Source organism: Thunnus maccoyii, chromosome 1 (assembly GCF_910596095.1).
Source record: "Thunnus maccoyii chromosome 1, fThuMac1.1, whole genome shotgun sequence".
Lineage (NCBI taxonomy): Eukaryota > Metazoa > Chordata > Actinopteri > Scombriformes > Scombridae > Thunnus > Thunnus maccoyii.
The window spans coordinates 17,722,030-17,749,207 of record NC_056533.1 but is presented as its reverse complement, the minus strand read 5'-3'; the positions used below and the strand labels follow the sequence as shown (position 1 = coordinate 17,749,207).

The window sequence follows — 27,178 nt, the reverse complement described above, 5'->3', positions numbered from 1 at the left end:
TACAACCCTTACATTGTCCTTCCATCACATTGAACAGACAAACTTAGTGCTTATCTTCTCCATTTGCTAAATGGACCCACACACATATGCACGCACACGCACGAGCACACACACACACACACACACACACACACACACACACAATTCAGTGTGTCACTCAGTATGTGGTACAGCTTTATTTTACAGATCCCAGAATTTTATACAAATTTCCTGGAAAATGCCTGAGTAATTTGCAGGTTTTTAACATTTTGCAAAAAGGGTGGTGCAATTTGGTACAAATTAGAAGAAAAATGTTTTAAAAATATTTCTTTGAATTGTATTTGGGTTCATATGTAGTTCTTAATTTGCAAAAAAAATATTTATAAATTAGACTTAATAATTTTTTCACTGACAGAAATTACTTTAAATGTGTAGTTTTGTGCGTCAACAACATCCAATAATGTATTAGCATAATAGATTCTTTCTTAAAAACTATGAGTGCGTTTCTCATACACTGCCAAATTCCATAACCCTGTAAAAGAAATATCCTGAAAATTAACTGTTATGTAGCAGCTAACTTTTAGTAAATTATTGAAAAAATGTCCTGGAAATTAGTAAGAAAATAAAGTGTTACCAAAACTGGCATAGAAGAGTTTTTAAGAAAGAATCTAATATGCTAACATATTGTTTGATACACAAAACTACACACTGAAAAGTAAGTATTTTCTGACTGTTAAAGAATTGTTGAGAATTTTTACAAATTAACATGTACGTACGAACCTTTACATATCTGCAGATTACACAGAACATTTTCAGGAAATTAGCATGAAATGAATAAAGTGTTACCCAGTATATTAGCATTATATATCCTTCAAAATCTGCAAGTATGGTTGAGATGTGATTATCCTTTTGGAACTAGATATAAAGTTAGAAAACACTCATGGTCATATAACATAAATGCCCCTGCTGACACATAGTATGAGGTGGGATATGATCCAGTCTTTTACATTCATCCACCACCATTACTTTTCACTGTGCTATTTGAACACTACTTTGGGCACTGAACACTCCCACTGAGTGTCAGTCGCTGTGTACTTGCACATATGAACAGATTTTGCAGTAGACATAGTAGCGTGTATGTGTAATACACAGAACTAACTCTACTGTATATGCCTGGCTAAGGTTTGAAGAATTCATGAACAGCTAAGTGTGAAGTTTAGTCAGAGAAAAAAGGCAGTGAATTAGTAATAAAGAAGCTCTTAACGCTACCAAAAGCTAAGCTGATGTGTAACAAATCTGGTGAAAGCTATGACTGCAGCTGACAAAAGCAAACCAGTTAACCAAAGTCAACCAGAACTAAAGCAATTCTGACTAAAAATGTACAACAACTACGTGAGGAAAGACAACGCTATGACTAAAGCAAACCAAATTTGAAGGAAGCTCGTAAAAGCTAACCATGCTCAAACTGATGAAAATTGAATTATGCAAAACAATAAACAAATGAACATCATGGGGGAAAAAACAGCGTGACACTTTGAGTTTACAGTTTGTTCACCTGCATCAATGGCACAAAAGTGCGATACGAACACACGAAACACCAAGCAAAACTAAAAGACAATTAAGGTTTAAAGATTTGCACTGTGGCTCAACACACCGTCTCCATTCCCCTCCTCCTTCCTCATTTACAAACTCTACTTGCACTTCTCTCTCCTCTCCTCCATCTTTCATCTTCTGCTACTTTCTCCTCGAGAAACACTTTATACAGTTACTCCTGACGGTACTAGAATATACACCGCACGTAGCACATAGTGTGTGTGTGTGTGTGTGTGTGTGTGTGTGTGGCCAACATGAAAGCCAGCAGTAATTGTTTCTCAGATAGCGATGGCTATTGATTTATTAACCTTATATTGCTGGGAACACACTCTTCTTTCAAATACACACACACACACACACACACACACACACACACACACACACACACATACAGAGAAATGTGTTGTACACTCCAGAGACATCTACTGTAGGTCACAATCCAGTCAACCAAATGCTAACAAAATATGTGTCTGTTTGTATGTGTGGGTTTTTTTTTTTTTTTTTTTGTCTTTTCACACCAAAATTAGATCAGAACTTGCTCATTGTGCACATACCAGATGTTATTGTTTGTCTGAAGCAACACAAAACACACAAACACGTAAATACCTATACATAGGCCCAAACGGACAAGCTGGCATCAGCGGAGACGCACACATGTAAGTGTGCTCACACACAAACTTCAAACCATCTGGAGTGTCCAGATTAATTTCAGGTTGTTATCCGCTGTCTTTCCAACCCAATTCACCTCTCCCTCTCAGCTATCTCTGTGTCTGTCTCTCATTCTGTCTCCAGTTGTCTTCCTCTTTCTGTCCATGGTCTCTTCCGCTGCCAGATCCCCCTCTGCCCCTTTACAGCAGATGGGATAAGTAGAATTCAGCGGATATTTGCATCACACCGGATGCCATATTGTAGCATCATACTTGGGGCATTTCAGTAAAAAGTAAAAATTTCAGTAAAAAGCTTTGCTTCTTTGTTGATGTTGCACTGAACTCTTTGCCCCCGCTGGTTTTTCATGCTTATAATTCCTTAGTTTAGTGTAGCCTCACTGTTAGAGAGACTGTCCAGTAACTGAAAACCATATGATCAGTCCTTCCAACAGCTATTGTCCAAGTGAGCAAGACAATGAAACACTGTAATTTCTTACTTATTGTAAATCACACAAAAGAGAACAAGACTAAGAATCTATTGCCATGCTAGTGGCTCTATGAGACTCTACTTAGGCACTGCAGTGCTTTGTTCTAAATGCTAACATCGGCATGCAAACAAGCTTACAATGACAATGCTAAGATGCTAATGTTTGGCAGGTAATGTTTACCATGCTTGCCATCTTAGTTCAGCATGGTACAAATTATTCCTATCCACACCAAATGTCACAGCTATCCATCCAATAGTTGCCAAGAACTCAAAAACACAAATGTCAACCTTATGGTGCCACAAGAGGAATAGTCAGGGGATCCCCAAAGTCCATAGGGTTCATCCTCTGAGGAACATGGATGTCCAAACAAAATGTCGCTGCAATCAATCCAACGTTTGTTGAGATATTTCAGTCCGGACCAAAGTGGTGAACTAATTGATGGATCACTGCTGCCATCTCTAGAGCCACATTACTACAGTGAGTGAAAAAAGTTGTGATATCCTTTGATTCAGGTAAAAGAAACGTCCTGTAAAAAGAAACACCAGATGATGAGTGGTATCCTCCGTTCGAACAAAGACTGTGCTGCAGACAAAAAAGTGCTGTCCGGCTCAAAACAGGTACTGTCTATTCTTTTTATTATGAGAATTTGCCAACTAATTTGATGAGAAAAGGTTAGGCAGACGCATTTAAATCTGTGTAATTTGTGTCTGCAGGTCTGTCTCGTTGTCATGGTAACAGATTAGAAATACTGTAGGTATTCAGAAAAACACAGCAGCAGTAATTATTCACTTTCCCCCATGCTTTCCTCTCCATATATCTTTTTTCCTCAGCCGATATGTCCTTTTCTAACTTTTCTCCTGTTTTTTGAAGATCTAACAAATGTATCTAATTATATTCTGTGTTATTCGTTTTTATTTTCTTCACTTGCTGAGGTAAAAGGTGCTGACTGACCCATCAACATTTAACTGTGTGTGAGAAAGGGAGAAATAAAAACAAATAATGAGAGTAAATGTATATATTACAAATTGAAATGTGTGTTTGTGTTAGTATTATGTGAAATAGCCGCACCTCACCTGACACATGCAAATAATAACATGCTGTCATATGCACATGTGCTGTGCACTCTTAGATGCAGACAGTAACATGAATGCTAACACACACAACTGTGTCAATTTTCATTAAAAACCAAGATTAAACTAAATGCCTTATTTGATTTATATCCCACAGGCTTTGAGGCTTTTTCTTTGTTATTTATGGCCACTTTAAAATATCGTACATGAAAGTCTGCCAGGCTGCATACTGATACTGTTGAGAGACATGTCCGAGGTTAAATGGCTACCAGAGATTTTTTCCATATCTACTCTATCACGTATTCCCAAGAGCTGCGCACCTCACGTTAGCAATCAAACCACAGCAATTCCAATCTGTTTTTTTTTTTCCTCATCCAACAGAGAGATGTTAGATATCTCTAATGCAGAAAAATGAATTATCTCTCAATCATTTTCCCCCAGCAATCCAAACAAAGTCTCCATTGTTCAGTAATGGATTGGGTCAGTGCACGGATCTACCTAACAATCAGAGATTGTTAAATTCTAGGTGTTGAGGAGCAGCAGCGAGGAGGGGCACTCTGGTAGAACCTGACCACAAGGTCCCTGGCTCATAAATCAAATGTTGGCCTCCTCTTTCCACGGCATGCTGGGCCACAAATCAAATGCATCGTTCTAAGTTACACTGTGTAGAACTATTGACTGCAGTGATTCAATACCAGCTATGAAAAAAGTGGAGGAGAGGAGAGGAGTCTGTTGTCTGTACCCTACCTCTCCTCATGTATAACCCTCTCCCTCTTTTTCATTATCTGTGTCAGAATCATTGTGTCTCTCCCACATTGTTTTTGTCTCTCTGCAAACCTCCGTCTCCTGCCATCTTCCCCCTCTATCTCTCTTCAAGCTCCTGTCCATCCTTGCTCTCTTTATTATGCCGGTATCATCACCATTCGTGTACCTCTGTCCTCACTTCTCTTCCTTCCTGCAGCTCCATTTCTCTCCCTATCTCTCTCTCCAGCTCTCCCCCCCTCTGTCGCCTCTCTCTACCTCTGCCCTGCTCTCATCCCTTCATCCCTCTGGCATTCTCTCTATCCCTCTTTCACCACAATTATCTCTGTATTAGTATCATCACATCTCTCCCTAAGTGTCATTACGTCTCTTCCTGGCTTTCTCGCTATTATTATCGCTATGTCATATTGTTTCTCTCCTGGTGTCATTATATCTATCTCTCTGTGTTTCCTCTCTTATCCTGCTAGAGTGTTAGGTTGTTTTTATTCCACCCACTCACCTCCTATATTTATCACACAAAGAACAATACCACAACCTCTCTCTGTCTGTCTTTCTCTCTGTTGCCATTTCTCGCGCTCCCTGTCAGCCCACTGTCAAACAGTTTAAGTAAATGGGACTGCAGTTAGATTCAAGCGTTTTGGCCATTTAGCTGGTGTTCAGTGGGGAAAAAAGCAGCTCTCTGGAAAATAATATGAAAGTCCATCTATGGAGTTAACTATGCTGAAAACACTTTTGAGTATGATTTTAACATCTTTTCACCAGTATAAACTTTTCATTGCTATCCTGTCTTTTCCTCAGAATTGTTACTGAAAGAATGGAAATAGCGCTTTGGTCAACTTGTTTCAAGAATTTTCTTATTGCAAAAATCATTTTAATTTTGATTAAGATATTGGCCTCAATTTCACCTCTGTGTGTTTATTTTTACTGGTTGATGCTTCGCAAACTTCGCTGATCAGGAAGCATAGTGTGAAAATCATTAAAGAGCAAACTAGCAAACTTTAAAGGGGCCATATTATGCTTTTTGTGATTTTCTGTGATGTTGGATATCTATGCTAAACATGGTCAAAACTCCAAAGCTTGAGGTTAATATATATAGAAATGCTCCCTGCAAGTCAAAAGCCCAGGCCTCACCTGCCGTGAACGCTTCATTTGCAATGTTTTTTTCTACTTCGCCAACAAGCTAACGTCATACCTACAAACGGCCGTCAATTCAGTAGCCTTGGTTGCTAAGGTTGTTTTTCCATGTGTTGTTTGCAGTGTTCACTCTCATATTTTGGATCGAATTCCGACTTGAAAATGATGGATGTATTTGAAAAGTTGACATTTCAAGGAGAGAACAAAAGAAAAGCAGCAAAATCCTACTATTTTGGTCTGGTTCATGGTTTGTTGACATAGCCTCCCTGAGCGGCCGTAAGTCGAGCACAGCTTCCAGGTGCTAACAAATCAGAATAGAGTGGGCTCCTAAGTAGGGGGGCCTTAAAAAGACAGGAGCTAAAATGGCCTGTTTGAGACAGAGGCTGAACTGGGGGGCTGCATAAAGAGCCAGTATAAGATAAATAATGAGTTTTTTTAAAATTGTAAATCATGCAAAGATGTTCCAGTAGAGCCCCAAAATATAAAAATATAAATATATCCCTTGTAAAAAAAAAAAGAAAAAAAGAACCGAAACAGTACTGAAAATGGTACCACGCCTTTTGTTACACTTCAGTAACAAGTTCATCAAAGAGCCTGTTTGTCTACATTACTAATAAACTTGTCAGATGTAATTTAAAATGACTCAACACAATCTATTTTATCTATAGTGAAGGTCATCAGCTAAACAAATGCTCAGGTAAGTGACAGGACTACTACGCACGCGCACGCGCACGCGCACGCACACACACACACACACACACACACACACACACACACACATGCACACACACACGGAGAATCAAGGCTATGTCCAGAGTAAATCCCAAACATTGTCAGCAAGGAATAGAGGTTGCTGTGTGAAGATAGCAGAGATAGGTAGGATGGATGGTGTGTGTGTGTCTGTGCGTGTGCGTGTGTGTAAGTGAGAAAGAGACACGATCAAAGCTAGCAGCAGACCAAAAAAAGGACAAAGTGAGAGGCAGGGAGGTGTGCAGGAGAGAATTGCATGTGATTGCATGCATATTTGTATTTGCATGTGCGTGTGCGTGTGTATCGGGAGACATTATCTTCATTTTTCATCATTCTCGAATTGAAAAACAAACAGATTGACTTTCGGAGGGAAGCCGCCAGTCTGCGTCTGTAATCAATCATCCTTCAACCTACAACTCAATAGTTTTATGTTTTCAATAGAATGAATGGAGATGATTCAGGGGATTCTAATCAAAACAAAGCGCTGACACTAAATACTCAACAAACATAAGAAAAAACTATAATTTGAGGGTTCATCCTCGGCCTTACTGCTCTCCTTGCTGCGCCCTGCGATAGCTGTGACACTACACATAAATATCTTTCAAAAGTTTTACAAATCATGACTGATGTATTTCTCAGCGCAGATATTGTCTCTGCAGATGTGGTTGCTCATAGGCACCAGATGAAATTCTGTCATTCTATTATTTGTATTTGCTCCTCCAGCCTCGGCAGAGCAGACTATGCTTGTTTGTTTGGGGGTTTGGGAGCTGCTGTCAGTCCGGTCATGCCAAGGCACTGGGGGCAGTTTTATTTAGTGATGGCAAATGCAGTGTAGAACACCACCGCACTGATGACTCATTACCGAAAGCGTTGCTAGAGTCAACACATACAGAGGCTGTGTAGATCGGCCATTTTAGGGTCAGATAGTTTAAATGACATGACTGATAGCTGAGATGGGAAGGTGACAGAGACATGTGCTGGTTCTTTTTCAACACCTACTGCATTCAGAGAGACCCTAAGCAAGACTTTAACCTGTAAACCTTCCAGTGGTGTATACATGTATGAGTGAAGTGGGGCACTGCTGAAAAAGATTCAAAAGATACTGTCTATTCCATAGTGTGGCTTTTTTCGGCAAAAAAAGAGGATAAAATCACTACTCATATGTTTACAACAATTATAATGCTCATGTTTCACAGCATTTAAAAGTACAAGCGTTCTAGATACTAGACAGTGCCGAATGACTTCCCACCCCAAGAATTATAACTTCCTCTTAAGTTGTCATATTGGCTTTAACCCTTTGATACTTATCTTGTTATATTGTTTATTTTATGTCCAGCAATCCAGAAGCTTTATCACAGAACTGTCAGTTTGGATGCGAAGTAGTCTTTATCTGCTATTTCTTGGACTGCTCGTACATGGGTTTTTATTGATTTAATCCACTGACCCTGTCACCTTTAAAGGCCCCATGAAATTATGTCATTACTATTACAGCATGAGGTTTTAAGCCAGCTGAAACAGTCTACAAACATTGATATATTATTTCCTTTTAAAACTACCCTGTGGAGCTTTCTTGTAAACAAACAAAAGTTGTGATTACATTCAGTGTTACTCACCAGAAACTCATTGAGTGCACTTCCTTCCTTGTAAAAATAAAATATTTTAAATATTTTAAATGATACATTGTTTACATCCATGTCCGACAGCTTCCTTCTTCCTCACTGCCTTTGTTGGCTTTTTGCTACATTTGCTGTCACATTTGCCTATTAGCCTAATAACATGAAACTAATATCAGGATGTTAATCACATAATTTGGATTTGCGTCATTTGGAGTCATGTTTCTGGCCCCCTGATGAATCCAACTCCAATACTCACCCTCCTTTTAGGTCTGTTGGCCTCAACTAGCTCCTGAGGGAGATTTTTGGCTGTTAAGCTCTCTGTCTGTCTGCAGTGTGGTGCTAAGCAGGAAGCGTACAGTGGGCTTATCAAAGCTTTTATGCTGAAAATATCTGCTGTGGTCAAAAATGACACTATGAGAGAGTGTGAGTGTGCACCAAAAAAGCTGGACAGCTAAACAATGGGTTGAAACTCACAATAAAGCCCCTTAAAGCCGAGGGGAGCTGCAAAGTCAGGTGATAATTCTCTGTAGCTCCATCACTACCAGACACACATCTCACATTACACACTGATACATTGTTATTAAGAAAATATCGATTATAGCCACTTTAAGCAATACAGGTTACTGATATCAACACAAGTTTTCAGGCAAAGTAAACTTATTTGTATTCCCTTTAGAGTTTGAGTTTCCTGCAGTTTAAACTGTCAAACTCTCACGGCCCGAGTTTTCCTTGACACTGTGTAGCGGTGCTCCCGACTCAATGAAGGGGAAATGCAGAAATACACAGAGCCATCTAACTAGAAAAGATGTGACAATGAAAATCACTGATGCCCCACTAGCTTGCAGTGTTATTGCTGAAAAACGAGGCAGTGTGCTCAATATTTAACTTACCCTTGGGATAAGCTAAAACAGAAAAAGCCCATGAATTCCTTTGCATTCTTAAAAAGTCGACCTGTAAATGTGATACAGACAGCACAGAGTAGGCACACACACAAACACACACACACACACACAAAAACATACTTCAGCTGAAAACACACATCAGGATCTTCAACGGTCAAGGCTAGATGGGAATATCAAATACATGAACTCAGCAATCTGCTGAACGTGTGTTAAGAGTGCAGCAAAGCAAAATAGGTGCTGAGAGCAAACAACGATAAGCAATCCTCTGTATATGTTCGCATATGACCTTGGGTGTATTTGGTGTGTATCTGTATGTGGTAAACTGTACTATTATGCTGAGATGTTCTAATATAAACTGTAGCTTGTGGTCAGGGCTGGGTCACTCCATCATTGCTGACAAAACACAAAACACACCCCCACAGCACATTTTCCTTCTAATCATTTTCCTCCATTTACAGTTTTCTTGCTTTCTCTGCCTCCTGTCTTCTTTTTGTCTAATCTTCTCTCCTCCTCAATAAAGATATTTCTCCCTGACAGTGAAAATCAATTGCTTGTTTCATCCGACAATAATGCAGTTTTTACTGAAAACGAAAAACAAATCGAAGCTGTCCTATGGCCCAAATCCTATGACAGTTAGCAGCGGTTACTTTTGTTTGTCTTTTCTCTAAATAAAAACATCACCATTACTGTTCTTTTTCCCCTCTTTAATTCACCACAGCAAACAGCTTTATTCTTTAAAGACATCTTAATCCGTTTTGTCAAGATTTTTGTTTGTGATTGTGAGCAAGTTGAGCGGTGTCATATCATCGTGCATGATGTTATGCTTTGCTTACTGTTAGTAATCTAACACCAACAGCGAGAAATAGAAGTCTCTGTGTCAGCAAGTAATTTCAAACAGTTTACATTATTTTAAAGGGGACTTATTATGCTTTTCCTTATTTTCAGTCATATATATAATGTTACAATGTCAGATGCTCATATTAAACGTGGCCAAAGTGTCAAATAATGAGGTAAAGGTATGTAGATATAATCCCTGTGAGCAAAAGGAACTGGCTTCAGACTGCTCTGAGTGCTTGGTTTCCAACATTTCTTTCTACGTTCAGCCCGAGTTGATGTCAGCTTGTGAAGGATTTCTTTATATGGTCATCTCCATGCACAGCGCGTGAGTCCACTGCTCCGCTCTGCTAACATTATGGCATTTTTCCCTTGTTTTGGAGGTTGTCACACCGAGCCATGACTCGAGTCGAGCTGGCACACTGTGAGTGTTTTTCCTTTACACAGCAGGGCAAAGTAAAATAAGTTGTTTACATGTTGGAGGTGTGCTGGTCGTCTGCAGCTCTTCATCAAACATCATCATCACTGTGGCTGTTTTTGCTTGTACTATTCCTCCCTCCATTATTTCTAACTGATCCGCCTAACAAAGAGCTCCAAATATCTCCAGATGTTGTGTCAACTGTTTTTTAGCGCCACTGACAAAGCTCTGCTAATTCAGTAAGAAACACGTTTCATTTCCTGTAAATTCTTCACAGTAAAAGTGTCTCATTATTTAGTCATTTAAGCTTTAAATATGAAGCAGTAAAGCAAGAAATGTTTGGTTTTCATCAGCAGTATCTTAACACGACTGTAACATGGTTGCCCCTTAGCAGGTCTCTGGAAAGTTGGCTAATCATAACAAAGTGGAGTCATCAGGAGGGGGGCCCTAAAGAGACAGGAGCTGAGACTGCCTGTTAAGAGACAGAGGCTGAACTGAGGGGCTGCATAATGGACCAGTAAAAGATAAATAATTAGTTTTTTGAACTGTGAATTATGCAAAGCTACTCTTGTGGAGTCCCAGAATAAAAATATAGAGCTGTAAATGCAAGAAATGCAAACAAAAAATATAAAAAAAATCTGAAAAGTGAGATAGAGGGAAAAAAAGTAAATTATCTATCATTATTTCTTATTTTTTTATGACAATTATGAGTAAGTATCTTTTCACCACACCCTCTGCCTCATTTTTAACTTCCTGTAGCTGGCAGAGATTAAAACCTTTTTTAAACCATAAAATTGCTGTGAAATTTATTGCAAATTACTGTCAATGTTTCTTTCGATTCTAATTAATATCTAGTAACAGTCTTTAATTTTTCTGTTCCTCTCTCTGCCCTTCTTTCTTTTCTTAATTTCTTTTGTTAACCACGGGTATTCAATTTTAATTAACTTTAGTATTCACACATTTAACAATAATCATGACATTATAAATAAAGTGAATTTAATCAGGCTTTAAGTCATGGTTATGTTTTTTTGTCTTTTATTTTTTCTTTTAACCTTTCTTTCATCTGAGAGTTATTGAGGAATGACTTGAGCCTTTAAAATGAACCCTGGCAAAAAAAAAAAAAAAAAAAGACTATGTAGGTTGTCTGCACACAGAGACTCAGATTCTCTATTTCAGCTTTATTTCAGAGTCAGAGTGAAAATGAACACCTCTACTTCCAATGAGTCATGGTCCAGTTGACGAGGGAAATGACTTATATGAAATATTGTATCCGCCCTCCTCCTGGAGAATATAGGAAATTAAAAAAAAGAAAAATAAATTTAACTTAATTTAGTTCATTGGCTTATTTGCATAAATACCTTACAGATGGTTGTTTCATGTGATGTGTTTAATATTTAATGCTTTGAATGGTTTTACTGATAACATAAAGAAACACAGTTTTTTTCCAGTGAGCCCTGGACAAAAACAGAAACAAAACTGACCCTTTCTGTAGAGTTTGAATGACTTTGTCTTTTTTTCTGTTTGCTGTCCTGTCTACCCCACAATCTAAAAAATCAGAGTGCAAAGTTATCACACATCTCAAAGTCATCATACTACCTGTGTATCATAACCACATTGTAATTACATTGTAACTGCATCACAAGATGTATTAAGATGCCTTAGGCAGGTGTACAGTAGGTTATGAGGCCATTACAGGTAATATGGGGTCTCACTTTTTATCTCACATAATCAGCACATTTAAAAGCAAAAACATCTAGAAGTCATCAAAGAGTGGGCTGTTCCTGTAACATGCACAATTAAACTTGGGCTATTGCTGATATAAGCCCTCAGGACCCATTACATTTTTCTTTAAATTGTTGAGCTACACACAGGATGTTTTATGAAATACATACACAGAAATTATGCCTTTAAGTCTGGGCTGTTACCATCCTTAACCACGGCGTGTAGTTTTGAGACTGATGGCCAGAGTGAGGCTGAAGTAATTCAGTTGTAAATAATTCAGCCTCCTTTCTCCAGTGAAATTAATTGGCTTCTGTAAATTCTCGTATTTACCTAATTAGTTACACCTGCAACGGCTCAGTATTTTACAGTTCTAACCAGGCTTATACTGGAGGTAAGGAGGAGTCAGCAGGAAAGGGAAGTATGTCCCTGTGAATTCACTCTACCAGTACTTCTCTGTATAGGTATTTTTTCCTGTTTTTCTGTGCCTGTCTCTTGAGTTTATTGGTCCCTGTGGATTTTTCTGTGTCTCTTGTGTATGTGAGAGAGGGGGAGACAAGAGATAAGAGAGATAGAGAGATCGTGATAGAGAGAGAGACAGAGAGAGAGAGAGAGAGAGAGAGAGAGAGAGAGAGAGAGAGAGAGAGAGAGAGAGAGAGAGAGAGAGAGATGCTCTGCTGGGCGCTCTGTGTAATAACTGCGTGTGTGTGCACAGTTGAAATGAATGAAATCAGCACACATGTGCGCGTGCAGGGCAGCTGCTATCCAACGGTTGTGATTCCAAAAAGGTGTGATAGCCGGCCAACTGGCCACCACAGTAATGGACACACAGCCACAGGTCTCTGGAGAAACAATGCTGGGAGACATGCATGAGTGTGTGAGCATGTGTCTGTGTGTGTGTGTGTGTGTGTGTGTGTGTGTGTATTTATTTATATATGTAGATATATATACACACACTCACCGGCCACTTTATTAGAAACACCTGTGCAATCTAATGGAATCTAATACAACAGCTCTGCCGTAAATTCTACTTTTACGAAGCTCATACATTTTCAGTTTTTATTGACATTGTCAGAAAGGTGATAATTCCACTTTATGTTTATTATTGAGGTTGTAGTGGATGGTGGTGTTCTACTGGAGTGCATTATATTTAAAAGTGTTCCTAATATTTTGCCCCCCTCATGTATGTTAATGGAGTGGACAAAATATTAGGAACACCGGGTACCTGATGAAGTGGATGTATATATATATATATATTTCTTTTGCAGAGGCAAAAGAAAAAGATCAAAAGAGAGATATTTCTAGAAATTACCTGGAACTCTTAAGTCAGGGAGAAAAATACAAAAAAAGAGAAAAAAGAATGACAAAGAGAGGAAGAGGTGAATGCAAACAATGAGCAGAGAGAGAGAGGTAAAGAGTGCAAGAGCAGTAAAGAGAGAACAAGAGAGAGAGAAAGAGAGATGCAGCTCATCTATATACTTGCCCTTGGGGTCCTAATACTCTATATGCTGCAGTATGCTTTGTTATTCATCTGTAGGGACATTGATGTTTCACATGAGCTAGCAGGTTGTGTGTGTGTGTGTGAGAGAGAGAGAGAGAGAGAGAGTGAGAGAGAGAGAGACACACACACAGAGAAGAAGTTAGATTGCAAGGATGTGGAAAAGAGGAGACATGGTTAAAATTGCGAGCAGAAAAATAAAGAACAGAGAGAAAAGGAGTGTCTTGTCATTGTCAGACACAAGACAGGGACAGACAGGGACAAACAGAGACGCAGAGGTGAGCAGGAGGTCAGCGGGACGGACAGAAAGAGCTACAACTGAGGAAATAACTGTAGATGTAGCGACAGAGAGAGAGAATGAAGAGAAGAAAAGGTATGAACGAGTAAGCTGATGCATCCAAGAAAGGCTGGCAGACAGAATAGAGAGAAAAGTAAAAGATTGATAGAAGTCTGCGTCATCCCAGCAGAGGGTTGGGGTTAGTTCATCTTTTTTTTTTTTTGCTTATAAACGTAAGAGCAAAATGTTTTATAAAACAGTTGAAAAGTTAAGGGAAAGAATGAGATAAAGAAAGGTATGTTAAAGGTTTGATCCAAAATGAACACCCTTTTAAAAAGTGAGTTACTCATACAAAATAATCCAGGCTGCATTATAATGTTAAAGCAAATTATAATACTTTTATGGAATAGCAATTTCTTTCTATAGTTGTCCAAATAATTGCTTTTCCCTTGTGTCCTTTATATACAGAAAGGTTGAGAGGTGTCTTTTTTCTGATTTGAAATAAAATGTCACTGTCTGGCCTACCATACTGTTCATTATCATGAAAACAGTAATTAAGTTTCAGAGCCTGTAAGCAAAGAAGAAAACATTGATATTAGACAATTCTGCAAAACCCTGAATTACATTAAATTCCAAGGTTTTCTTTTAATGGCCAGTCCCAAAGTTTTTGCTTTCCTACTTTCTACATACGATATATTCACATGGCACCTAATGGTTACAGTTGATGTGGTTACTTAGGCAACTAAAACACTTGCTTAAGGTGAGGGAAAGATTGTGATCACATTTGATAAAAAGGTGAATGTTACAATCAACAACAAGACAACAACTCTGATCTCCTGCCTGAAAGTCTCGCTACACACACATACACTACCCCGACTTCCACACCCTTGCTTTCCCACTCGCCACATTAATGACACACTACTTCCTGCACTGGCATTGAATGTTGGCACTGGATGTAACTTGTTAGATGCGGATTCATATAATACATATCTTTAGATCTTAATTTCCAGGATACTCTGCTGAGCTAAGCACACACCACAGAAAAAGCATAATAATCCTGAAAAGCACAAATGTGCTAATTTAGCGTCTATAAGCTTTGTGGTTCTTAGAGATAAGTCACGATAGTACTGTGAAATATTCAAAACAATAGCTTTGGGAGAGTTAGAATACATTTCTAAAGAATTAAGATGTTCTTAAATGGTGTTTTTTTCTTGCAGTAATAAATAAATTTAAAGTCTCAAAAATATGTAAAATTCCTTATCATAGCCACATATGGGGTATAGTATTGGTGAAATGTATGTGTCACATACTACCAGACATAATGTCATGCCAGAGCAGATTACTCACAGCAAACTTGCACTGGTGCAGTGGTCAATTTGCTTGCCTGCAAGTGTATAATTTCCTGCCTGCATGAGTTCAGTAATGTTGCTGCTTGCAATGACACCAACCGTATAGAGGAAGGGCACACTAGAGGAAGGTGGGTCAGTGCTCGTCTGGTATCACAAAGTCAAGTCATGCGTCTGTCTGCTCAGACTACATCTTAGTTCAGAAAATGTGTTGTTTTTATGTATTTGACTGTGTTGTCAAAAGCATACACATCTCTGAAAATACACTGACTGCATCAAACATGTGATTACTGCAACAAGTCACAAAGAGGGATGATTCCTACCAGTATTTGTCATCTACAACTGCTTGTATTATGTATGAGGGGCTTTCCTTCCCAGTTGATGAAATTCTGTAGCTATCTGAAGGCAGCAAAACAGGTATGTGCGTTCCATCTGCAGCCTATAATTTGAAGGATAGTACACATTTTCAAAGCGGCCCGCACTCCTTATTCTTAAATGAATAAATTTTGCTGAACTAGCGCCAAAGCTGATACACACTTGTTGCATTATTATTTGGAATAGTGTGTATTTTTGCTCCGAGACTCCTGCGCTTCCTGATAAAGGTATCGGTTTCCTCTTGGGAGAGTTTCTGGGCTCTTTTCTCCATTACAAAATGCCAGTGTGTGGTGGGAATGCACCGCTGTTAAATGGGATGAGAGGAGCTGATCTGATTGTTTATGATTGATACCAATAATTTATTCCTTCTAATCCAGCCTCTTTTACATTAGTGCTGCAGGTGTACCACCGGAGCGCAACAGCCTCTGGTCATGAAATTACCAAAAATCTGTCAGTCATGGCCAAGTGCACTGGTGCAATGAATTTGACTCACAAAAATAGGGCCCTCTGAGGAAGTAGAAAGGGAGGTTGAAAGGAGGAGGAAAGGGAGTGAGACACGCAATGAAAGTGGAACATGGAGAGAGAAGAAGGAGAAGCTGTTGTCTCGTTTCAAAGGGAGAGGGGGGGGAAAGGAAAGAAAGAGAGAGAACACAAAGAGTGAAACCCCCTTTCCCATCTCACAGGAAGAAATGAAAACTTGTGTCGTTACCAGGGAGGGTGCTTTTATTCTGGTGTTTCTATAGCAACAGTTTCTATGTGCTCATTTTACCGACCTGCAGAGTTATTATTATGCAACGTGTGAAAAAAAACACACACACAAATGCCAAAAACAATGTGATTATTAGTAATCACGCAGAGACATAATTTTTTAAACTCACCGTACCGCATATACAGAACAGGCTGATACACATACACACACACACACACACACACACACGTGCATGGGACAAGTTTAAGATGAGATGGCATGTTCCCTCCATGAGCTTCCTCAAAAAGCAGGAAAAGGTGAGAAGAAAGATTTAAAGGAAAATTCCGGTTTATTTCAACCTGATGTATTTATGTATTTCCCATAAATGTGTCATGCTAATTTTGCTCTCTCTGGCTCCGTCATAGATATTCAGGGGATTCATATAAAGACGCTTATCACACAAAACAATGATCATCTGGGCAAGCTGCTGAGCCTCCTACAGCTTTCCAAATAAACATGATTTTTACATGAATCACTTCAAAAGTTTGTTTTAGAGTCTGAACGAAAGTAAACACAGAAACTTTCCGCCTGTAGCAGCCATTATGGGTTAAATGTTACCTGAGAGAAACTGCTGGTGTTCTTGCGGTCGCTGCTCTCCTCTTCTGACGAGTGAAGACGAAAACTTTTGCTGCACAGTGGGACCTGCTGCCGCCAGACTCGGAAAATCTACAAGTGTCCACTTATGAGAGTAATCAAATTTGTAACTACTACAAATGGATTTACAGTGTTTCTCAACATTGTCGTCCTGGAGACTGTTTCACCTCTACAGAATCAACTGGAAGAAAAGAGCGAGGCCGGCTGCACCAAATGTTCAGCACCACATGGTAAGAAAAATGCGATTATAGTATGTAACTGTGTGAGGAGTTACAGTATGCAAGTCTCTATTGTCCGGTGATAGTCAATGAAAAGTGCTCAGTGTGTATCTTGTCATTTTATCCTTGCAACCTGGAAATGTGAAAGCAAGAACCATTTTATTTTATCTGCCAAGTTACTACTTTTATAGCAGGGATAGACGCTGAGCTATCCACAGCCTCATATGTAAACAAACCGATGTACATATTGCACTGGATATAGTTCACAATTCAGCCACAATGGCTGCCAAGGCGGCTAGTTTCTGTGTTTACTTTCATTCAGACTCAGAAACAAACTTTTGAAGCGATTCATGTAAAAATCATGTTTATTTGGAAAGATATAGGAGGCTCAACAGCTTGCCCTGATGATCATCATTGTAATCAACGTCTTTCTGTGAATCCCCTGAATCTCTATAATGGAGCTGGACAGAGCAAAATTAGCATGACAAATAGAGTCACAATTGCCTCATTTATGGGAAGTACATCAGGTTGAGGTAACAAGTAGCCCAAAAAATAAGATGTACAAAAAACTGTTGTTGTGTGTGTGCAACTCACTCATATCTTAGTTTCTTTAATTTCCGCCATTTTTGTCTTCTTATCCCCAGCTACTTGTGTCTGTATGTTTCCTAATCTGAATCTGTGTGTGAGTAAAGCTTTGTGTGTATCTGTTTGTGTGCATGTGTGTAGCTATATATCCTGTATAATTGTGGCACATTATCATTTTCAGGAAGACAGATTGAGACAGAGAGGCATTACTGAGATGCTAGGACATCCATCTTCTACAGTCTGTATGTGTAGGTGTGTGTGTATGTGTGTGTGTGCAAAAGCCCACAGCTCTTTAACAAACTACGTCATATTCATGCATGATTTAGCGAGGGATTTTAAACATACACACACGCGTGCGCAGGATCATTAAACTCAGCGGATGCTGCCTTTTGCCTTCAGCACTTCCCATGACAACAGAATCCCATCAACACTCTCACCTAACCTTTTGTTGCTGCAGTAATCACCGATTAACAATCTGTTAGAAAGACAAGAAAAAGCAAGAGAGAGGGAGAGAGAGTGATGGCATGAGGCAGTGATAAATAAGTAAATAAATGCAGCATATGATAGGAGGAAGGGAGAGAAGACACATACACATACACTCACAGGTCAAAAGCTTTGTGCCTACTCAGCATAAATCGTTCTACATGACAGCCTATTGTAATTAGCCTATTATAGGAACAGTAATCATATTACCATGAATGGGCGCCTATTCAGATTAAACAGAATACATTTAAGAGCTGCTACAAGGTTCAAGGGATTGATACACACACCCTGTGGCTTTGACATTACATTTGAGTCTACACACACCATAAAAACCAGAATCAAAACACTCTAAATCGTCTAAAACAAACTACAAATTTGCAGCAGCCACATTCAGGTTCAGACAGTGACAACATCAAAAAACAAGAATCAAGTAAACCCAAGGCAGCCTGTTTCAGCCTTCCTGTGATTTTGGTCTCGGAGGGGTCTGACTCCTGAGGAGCATGACATCCTGTCACCATCGCCTCAGCATTATGCATGAACCTCTCTCTTCCCATCTTTCATTTACATACACACACACACAAACACGCACGTACACACACACAGAAATTCTCTGCTGACACGGGTGGAGGTTATTTCCCTGAGTTGAGTTTTTCAGGCTGAGTGACAGTAACTTTATCTGACCACTAAAAGAGCAGCAAAGCCCCAACCAAGAAAATTCAAGGCCAAATTCAGACACATAAACCAAAAACTGCACACCAAACTTTAACCAAAAATCAAGCAATGCAATGATGCTTGAACTGTCAGTTTTAAGTTCATATTTCACTTCACTTTATGTCACTTTGTTGACATAATTTATTTTCAGTACAGCATGACAAAAACACTCAGTACACAGTGTTTGGTTTATTTGTTTGGTCATATGATTGTGTTTATTTATTAAGACAAAATAACATCCATACAGTAAAAGTAGGTCATAAATAATATGACATATGATGCCATTTACAAACAAAAACACACACAATGCACATACAGTGCACAACATCAATGGATTTTCTCACAGTTATGTTAAATTAAACACAACATGTGTGTCTGATATTTGGTGTTAGCAGGCAAGTACATAAAGGTATTAGAGTTGACTTTAAGCTAACATTTTTAGCATAATCATAAATCATAATTTAAAATAATGCACTAAAAGTAGCCCAGTTTGCCATCTTATTATATTGAGTCAGAACAGAGGATTATCAGTTTCCTCTCTGTCTCCACTGGAGAGACGTGTGCTAAAACATAAATAAATAAAATACTCCTTCCAACACATCCAAAAGTATATTTATAGTATTTTTTTTTTTAAAGTGATTTTTTTTGTGGTTTTAGAAGCAGTTATCTGCAGCATAAAGCTGAGAGCAGCTGTGTCTGCATGTAGAGGTCTTGTCCTCATGGTGAAGTCTGGCAACAAAACCCTGCTGGCTGCTGGATGTAATGGTGACTAATTTGTCAGCTAACAAGAAACAACATGTAGATTTGAGAATAGTCGAAAGCCATATTTATTTCACTTTTGATGCATTTGTCCGCTATTTCACCCTGCCTCCGGTCTTTGAGTTATATGCTAGGCTAAACATGTCCCACATCTACAGCAGCTGTATCTCTGTACTAGTGGTGAAATTGATATTGATCTTGTCATCTCACCGCAGGTTTGATTGCAAACAAGCATTTCCCAAAATGTCTGAGTGCTCTTTCCTGGAGATCTCTGCGCTTTGCTCAAGGTCACGCCTGCAACAATCTGCGGGGTGAAACCAGCAACGCTCCAGTTACTGACTGAATTCATGCACCAGCTCTGCTTATCTTGTCCTCTCATCTGTGATGGCTGATGGCTTGTTACATCAACACGGCCTCCTTCAACACATTTAAGCCTCTGTGTTTAAGAATATGTGTGTGTGTGTAAGTGTGTATGGTGTGAATGCGGCAAGAGAAACATACAGAGTGAGAGGAATGGAATTACAAAAAAGACTATACATCCATATAAATGATTATATTCATAGGGATATAAAGCCATTGCATATTTTTAACAATTATTGATAGTGAGAGAGGGAGAAGGAGAAAGACGAGTAAAAGCAAGGGAATAAAGGGAGAGAGGTGGAACGGATCCACGGAAGAAAGATTGGTACTTAAAGAAATGAAAAACTGACCATAGATGAGTAATGAAATGACTGAATTCTCATTAATGAGTGAAGGGATGGAGAGGGATAGATGCTCAGAGAGAAAGTGAATAGAGAGCTCTGAGAGCGGCACTTCACCCAAATTATTCTCGTGACATTAGTATCCACAAGAACTGAACGTGAAGAAGTCTGTTGTGAGATTAAAATGAAATGAGTTTTAAAATAAAAAAAAAATCAAGAGAAAAACATTTCTTTCCGTGTAATACTCATAAAAAAATCAAAAGCAATTAAATGTAATTGATGTTTTGGGTCAAACCATGCCAGCAAGTCATACCTTAATGATTGCTAATCATAAGCAACACTACAAAAGTTATTACATGCCACAATATTTCATCTGACTTAATGAAAAAAAATCTTACATCTTGACATTTAAATTCTTTCTGGACCCCCCGCCTCCATGAAAACGGAAAGAATTGGTCTTTTTAAAGTTTTAGAGGCCTTGAATTTTATCTCGTAATTGATTCAGGGGATTTAACTTCTATGTATAATTGATTCCAATATTTAATTTTCCTCAGGGAAGTTAATTCAATTTTTTACAGCGGTCAAATGAAAGAAAACCCATCTTACCCAATCCGATTGTAGAGGAGTAATAATTTTAATATTGCTGTACTGTGGGCAATGTGTTGTAATAACGCTACTGTGGTTATTCTCGCTCTGAAATAACATGTAGAAATCTGAATTTCTTAGTGTCTTCTTATTGTTTAATTGGGTCCCTCTTAGCTGTTACTTCAGCTCCTCCAAGAAGACCCCAGTAAGGATTTTTTTTCTTTGGCTTCACTGAAAACATCAATAGACTAGAGTTCAGTGCACAAATGTGTGCAGGTTTATAAGGTTTTTAATGTTAATCTAGACCAAAATAAGTACGATTCCAATACATAATCTACAACACTACAAAGAGTGTTGTTTTGTTAAAAAATCTGGAAAATCACTTTTATCCTGTTAAATCTGACAGGCTGTAGAGAGAGGAATGTGTCAAAGAGTCAGTTTTACAAAATATTTTTTTTTTTAAAAAAAGCATATCTACTGGATATTCTTCACAGGTTCAGTACATCTTAACATTTCTCTGGGCTCCAGTAAATAGAAAGTGAAAAGTAGCCTCAAGCTGTGTTTAGTTGGTTTAGTTCAGATTTCAGTTCAGCCTGTAACTGTTTTACCAGCTCAGGTGATTTATGGTGTTGTAGTTGTTGGTGTGGGTGAGCCTGTACTTGGTTTAGTATACTGTTCCAATGTTCTATCATCCCAACGTGGAAAGAAGGCCAAAGCCTCAGAAGTAGAGGTCTGATAGAAGAAGCATTAAAGTTTGGTGAAGAAAGAAAAAGTTGCTTCTTGTTTTGTTCCCCTGCAGTTACAGTGCACCTTTCTCCTGAGTCAAGAAAACAGAATTTTACCATTTACTTGACATATTTCCATTTCTGCCTCACATTTGCTTCCTTAAAAATGTATTGATGCCTTAATATAATTTAATAATTTTTAATCAACACAGATTTTTTTCATCCAACTCAAACTAAAAACTGTTAACTAATGTTTAAGCAGGTCTAGTCTTCTGGGATTGATGTGGTACACCAAAGTAATTAACTAATTATCAAATAACAGCATGTTTAAGTCCTTGCTATTCTGTTAAAGGATACATATATGTTTTTAAAAGTTTAAAGTAATTATTCCTTTATTAAGAATATGGTGCTAGTCTTTTGATAACATTTTCTACAAATGTTTGAAATACATTAATCCAGCTTGATCCCACATTTTGGTGCCAAACTAGACTTTTTAATCCACAACACTGCAGGGCACATAAAAGTGCAGCCAAATATTAACATATTTGTCAGTGCAAATTACAATTAAAGGCAACTTACTCTCCTGAAAAAAATCCAAACTCACTTTATCTCTTATTTTCAGCTTATATAAGGTTACAGTTTTCTCCCCCCAACTTTAAAATGTCTGTGTCTATTGAAAATCTCAACTCAGGATGCTGCTGTTGCTGGTCTATTGGCACCGACTTGTGAGCCTGCATTATCCTCAGCCACTCAGCCAGCCAGTCAGCCAGTCATCCAGTAAGCTATTCCATCAACCACCCGGCCAGTCAGTCAACCATCACTAAGTCTGTCAGCCAGTTATCTGGTCAGTTAGTCAACCGACCTGGGAACCAATCAGCCTGTCTGACAGGCCGGCAGCCAATTAGTAAAACCTCCAGCTGGTTTCGTGAGTGTGGTAAATAGTGACCTTACGAATTGATATGAATTGACACCTACACATATCCTGCTCCTGATAATAAATAGATAATTAGCCCGACATTCTTGTTTGCCTGGTTTAGTTACTGTTCAGTGGTTCAACATAAAGGAAAACAGAAATGTACATGCCTATGATAACAGTCATTTACGTGTGTGTGTGTGTGTTTGTGCGTGATTTCCAGTTTACATAAACAGGCAGCGGCGCACAGCAGGAGTCACTACCAATAACAGCATAAAGGAAAGAGAGAGAGAGAGAGAGAGAGAGAGAGGGAGTGAAAGAGAGAGAGAGAATTTGTCTCCTCACAGTGGAGACAAATTCATCATGGCCTTGAACTCATCTAATCTGATGAATGACATATCAATATATGACCAAAATCAATATGTTCCTACCAGAGACGGTGTAAACAAGGCCACTGATGATATCGGTATGATATTTCATAAGGCAGCTATTAAAGCTGATCTTATAAAACAAAAACGGAAGCCTGTTAAAAGGCAAAACGCTGACAAATAGTTTGATCAAGAATGCAAAGCCATAAAAAAGGCCTGGGATAAAACAGAAAATGAAAACATCGCCAACCGAGCAACCCAGCCTTACGCATTAGGTACAATGAAACTTTAAGCAAATATAAATGTACAATTAGGAACAAAAAACAAATTATATCCACTTGAAACTTGGAAGATAATAAGAATGTGAAACGTCTAAATGTCAAAATCAATTCTGGGATATGTGGAACAACTTCAACACAAAGCAATCACAAGCATTACTCATCCAAAATGGTGACATCTGGAAAGCACATTTTGAAAATCTGTACAAAGACAGACCAATAAATCTAATTAATTCAGATCAATGTATTATGAAAGAAAAACTCTAAACATTAGAAGAAAAAAATAAAGCACAACCAAAACCCCCTTGATTTCCCAATTACTTGGGAAGAATTGACCACACAGACAAAATCTCTCCGGCCAAAGAAAGCAGCACCCCAGAGATGCAGGGTCCAGTGTTGAAGTAGTTCAATATCATATTACAGTCAGGATGTTTTCCTGAAATCTGGTGCAAAAGGCTCATTTCCCCCATTCATAAGAATGGGGACAAATAAGACCCTGGTAACTACCTTGGCATCTGAGTCAGCAGTTATCTACAGTAGGTAAATTATTCTGTAGTATTATAAATAAAAGAATAGATTTCCTCGATGAACACTTCACCTTGAGAAAAATCAAATTGGCTTCCTCCCAAAACACACAAACCACTAACCATGTATATACCCTTCATACTTAAATCAACAAACATGTACAGCAAACAAAAAATGGTAAGATATTCACTTGTTTTATTGATTTCAAGAAAGCTTTCGACTCTATTTGGCATAAAGGGCTTTATTACAGATGTCTACATTGTGGTATCGGGGGTAAAATGTATGATCTGGTTAAATCAATGTATTTGGAAAATAGGTTTGCTGTTAAATTGGAGACAAACAAACTGATTTTTTCATCCAGAGAAGAAGTGTTTGTTAGGGTTGCAATTTAACTCAACTAACTTAATTTAATGTGTATATAAATGAACCTGCTGTTCAGTTGGATCAATGTTCCTGGTCTCTCCCTCCCTGATAGACAGGTGAAGTCTCTGTTTTATGCTGATGACCTTGTTCTACTGTCTCCTACTGAACAGCAACAGCTGGACAGAGTAGAAAAATACTGTCAGAACTGGCCTCTGGCAGTAAATATGAAGAAAACTAGTGTCACCATTTTTCAAAAATGCCCCTGATGTCAAGAGAACAAATACCAGTTTATCATAAATAATCATATCATTGAACATAGACTGAGTTATACCTACATATAACCATAACAGAATCAGGGAGTTTCAACATGACAGTGAAAGCACTAAAAGAAAAGCTCAAAGAGCTCCAAATGCAATTACACGTACACAGAAAAACACCAACAAATGCATGTAGAGCAGAATGAGGCAGATACCGACTGATAATTAACATTCAAAAGAGGGAATTCAAATGTTTTAATCACCTTAAATCCAGCCCACCAGACACCCTCCATTTCAAAACCCTACAAACCCAAGAGCTGAGCCCAGAAAAGAGTCCTCTGTGTCAGTTGATGCTGAGACTAACTGCCTCCTCTCAGACACACACTGACCAGTCTCACACCAACACTGATTTCCAAACACCAATCAGAACGAACCAAATTATAATGAATGTAAAGAAACCAATCTGGAACATTGGAAAGAAGAAACTTAAAGCCAAAGAAGATTAGAACGTTATCTGGTCCTAAAAAGAGATTAAGAATCAGCAGAATATCTCTGTACTGTCAGAGATAGAAAGCAGAGACAGATCCTCACCAACTACAGGCTCAGTGACCACAAACTGGCGATCGAAGAAGGGCGACATAAAAAACCATGGCAACCAAAAGAAAACAGAATATGTGGTCACTGTTCGACAGGTGAGGCTGAGATGAACTTCCTCCTACCATGTAAAACATAGCAATACAATGTAGAACACACATAGCACATACACACAAACACACACACACACACATACATACTATATATAATTAATATATATCAATATTAATATAATTGAAATACATATATATATCAATCTTAATGTTGTGTTAATGTTCATATTATTGTTATTTTGTACTGTCAAAGTATTTGGACAAATTGTATTTTGATGCTTTGGCAACATTGTTCTCAAAACTTTACTGCCAATAAAAAGCCCATTGAATTGAATAGACAGAGAGAAAGAAAGAAGGAGTGTCTGCATCAGTGTTTGTTTTATTTAGTTTGACAGCTTGTTGACAATGCTGCCTTGTTTTTGATGCTGTCAGCCAATTATTAATTTAAAGCTGAATGCAGTTTGGACCACAAGGCCTATTAAATTATAGAGATTGAAAAGAATTGTTTCAGCACCGCAAAACACTGGTGAAACTGTATGTGTATGTGAAATCGGAGTTTGTTTCAGTTTAAGCTCACAGCTACAGGAGGTGTGAGGGTGTGTGCATCTACATCTGCCTACGGCGGGGGGTGTTGAGGACGCGTTAAATCATAGATGGCCTCAACTGTTCTCACTGGCCTTGAAGAGCAGATTTACTATGCAGGCTGTCAAAAGTGTGACCCAATAAAATCCCAATTGACTCCTGGAACTTTTTGTTTCTAGTGTGAAGTGACAGAGAGAAAGTGGAGGGAGTGGCATGTTGTTTCTTTTTGTATTATTTGTTTTTGTTGTTAGTATGAACTGACAGAAATGTTTCTGGTGTGGTGAGACTTAAACTGTTTCTATTAGTGACTTAAATACATCATTTTACTGAAATAGTTTTAGATTCACAGAAATTAATTATTGCTACAGCTAAATAATCTATTCGCACTAAAAGATACATTTTTCCACTCTGGAAGAAATATCAAGGATACTAGAGGAAAATATATCTGCATTATACTATGTTTCTACTTTAACAAACAGTAGGTCACATCAAGTATTTTGAAAGTGTGACTCATATAGAGAGCTGAAATGAGACAAGAACTTCCAGGTTCTGCATCAGAAGTAAGAAAACTTCCCACTGACTTTTGTAATACCACAAATAACAAAAAATCCAGTCCTGGAACACATCTGTATGCAACAGTATGTCATATAATTCACTCTATATATCAAGATATGGTATAAAAAAAAAAACCTGAATCAAATCTTGTTGTTTATTCATATCTTCTGTTTTATGCAGCCTTTAAAGAACCCCACTTCCCATGAGCCCTTGAACATCACAGCTGAAAAGTCACTCGTTCAACAAGACTTGTTTTTTTTCATCCAAGGTTTTCTTTAAATTTCCATTTCCATTAAAGTACAGAACAATATAAGTTCAGGATAAACTTAACATAGGACACAATACAATATATGCATACTCCCCCGATTACTTAAGAAGAGAACTTAGATGGATATTATAGATATGGCTAAAAACAAGTTACAATGGGAATTTTCATGGGAGCCGTCACTTTGTGGTTTTCCTACAAATTGTTTAACTTATGTTACGTAGTTACTTACTTTAGGTTTCACATTATAACAGCAAGTGTGAAGGGATGCCAATTTGTCTTAGAATATGGACAATAAATTCCTGGAACCCATTTTATTTTTTAAGAAAGATCAATAAAGGAAATGCTGAATGAGAGACTGCATTGAGTTACAGAAGGTAGTTGAACAGAGGTGATGTCAGGACTCTGTATTAAACTTAACTCAAACTTTTTCTGTGTATTTTGAGGTGACTCAGTGTTACTCTAGGATAAATATAACTGGCACACAAGATGTTTATCATCAGCGTCTAGCCACATGACAGGGGCCTCTGTTTCATCACTGTCAACCGACCCGAGTGATGGATAACGCTCTGTAAAAGGTTAAAACATAAGGACGCTGGGAGGAAGGTCAACATGATTTGCAGTATGCTTAGGATAACGTCAAAAAAAAAGTAAACACAAAAGTAAGCACAAGAAAATCTTACAGAAACAAGCAGCTGAATAGATTCAGTTCAATCCAACTTTCTAATCCCCACAGAAGTGACTGATTTTAGGGCAAAACATGCTCAAGACAACAAACCTGGCAAGACATATGAGAAGTGGAGAAAGAAAAGAGAGAGAACAGGGCATCAGTCCAAAGGGCAATTCAGCACAGCAGCCTAATACTGTGTTGTCCAGATGGTCTGTCCTTATTATGGTGTGTATATGTT

The 27,178-nt window shown here is 38.3% G+C and overlaps 1 protein-coding gene across 1 annotated transcript in view; it reads right to left on the bottom strand.

Moving 5' to 3' along the window:
- Nucleotides 1-27,178, bottom strand: part of LOC121900087 (CUB and sushi domain-containing protein 1-like) — a 431,770-nt gene that overhangs the window by 329,600 nt on the left and 74,992 nt on the right. The gene's annotated exons all lie outside the window — the stretch shown is intronic.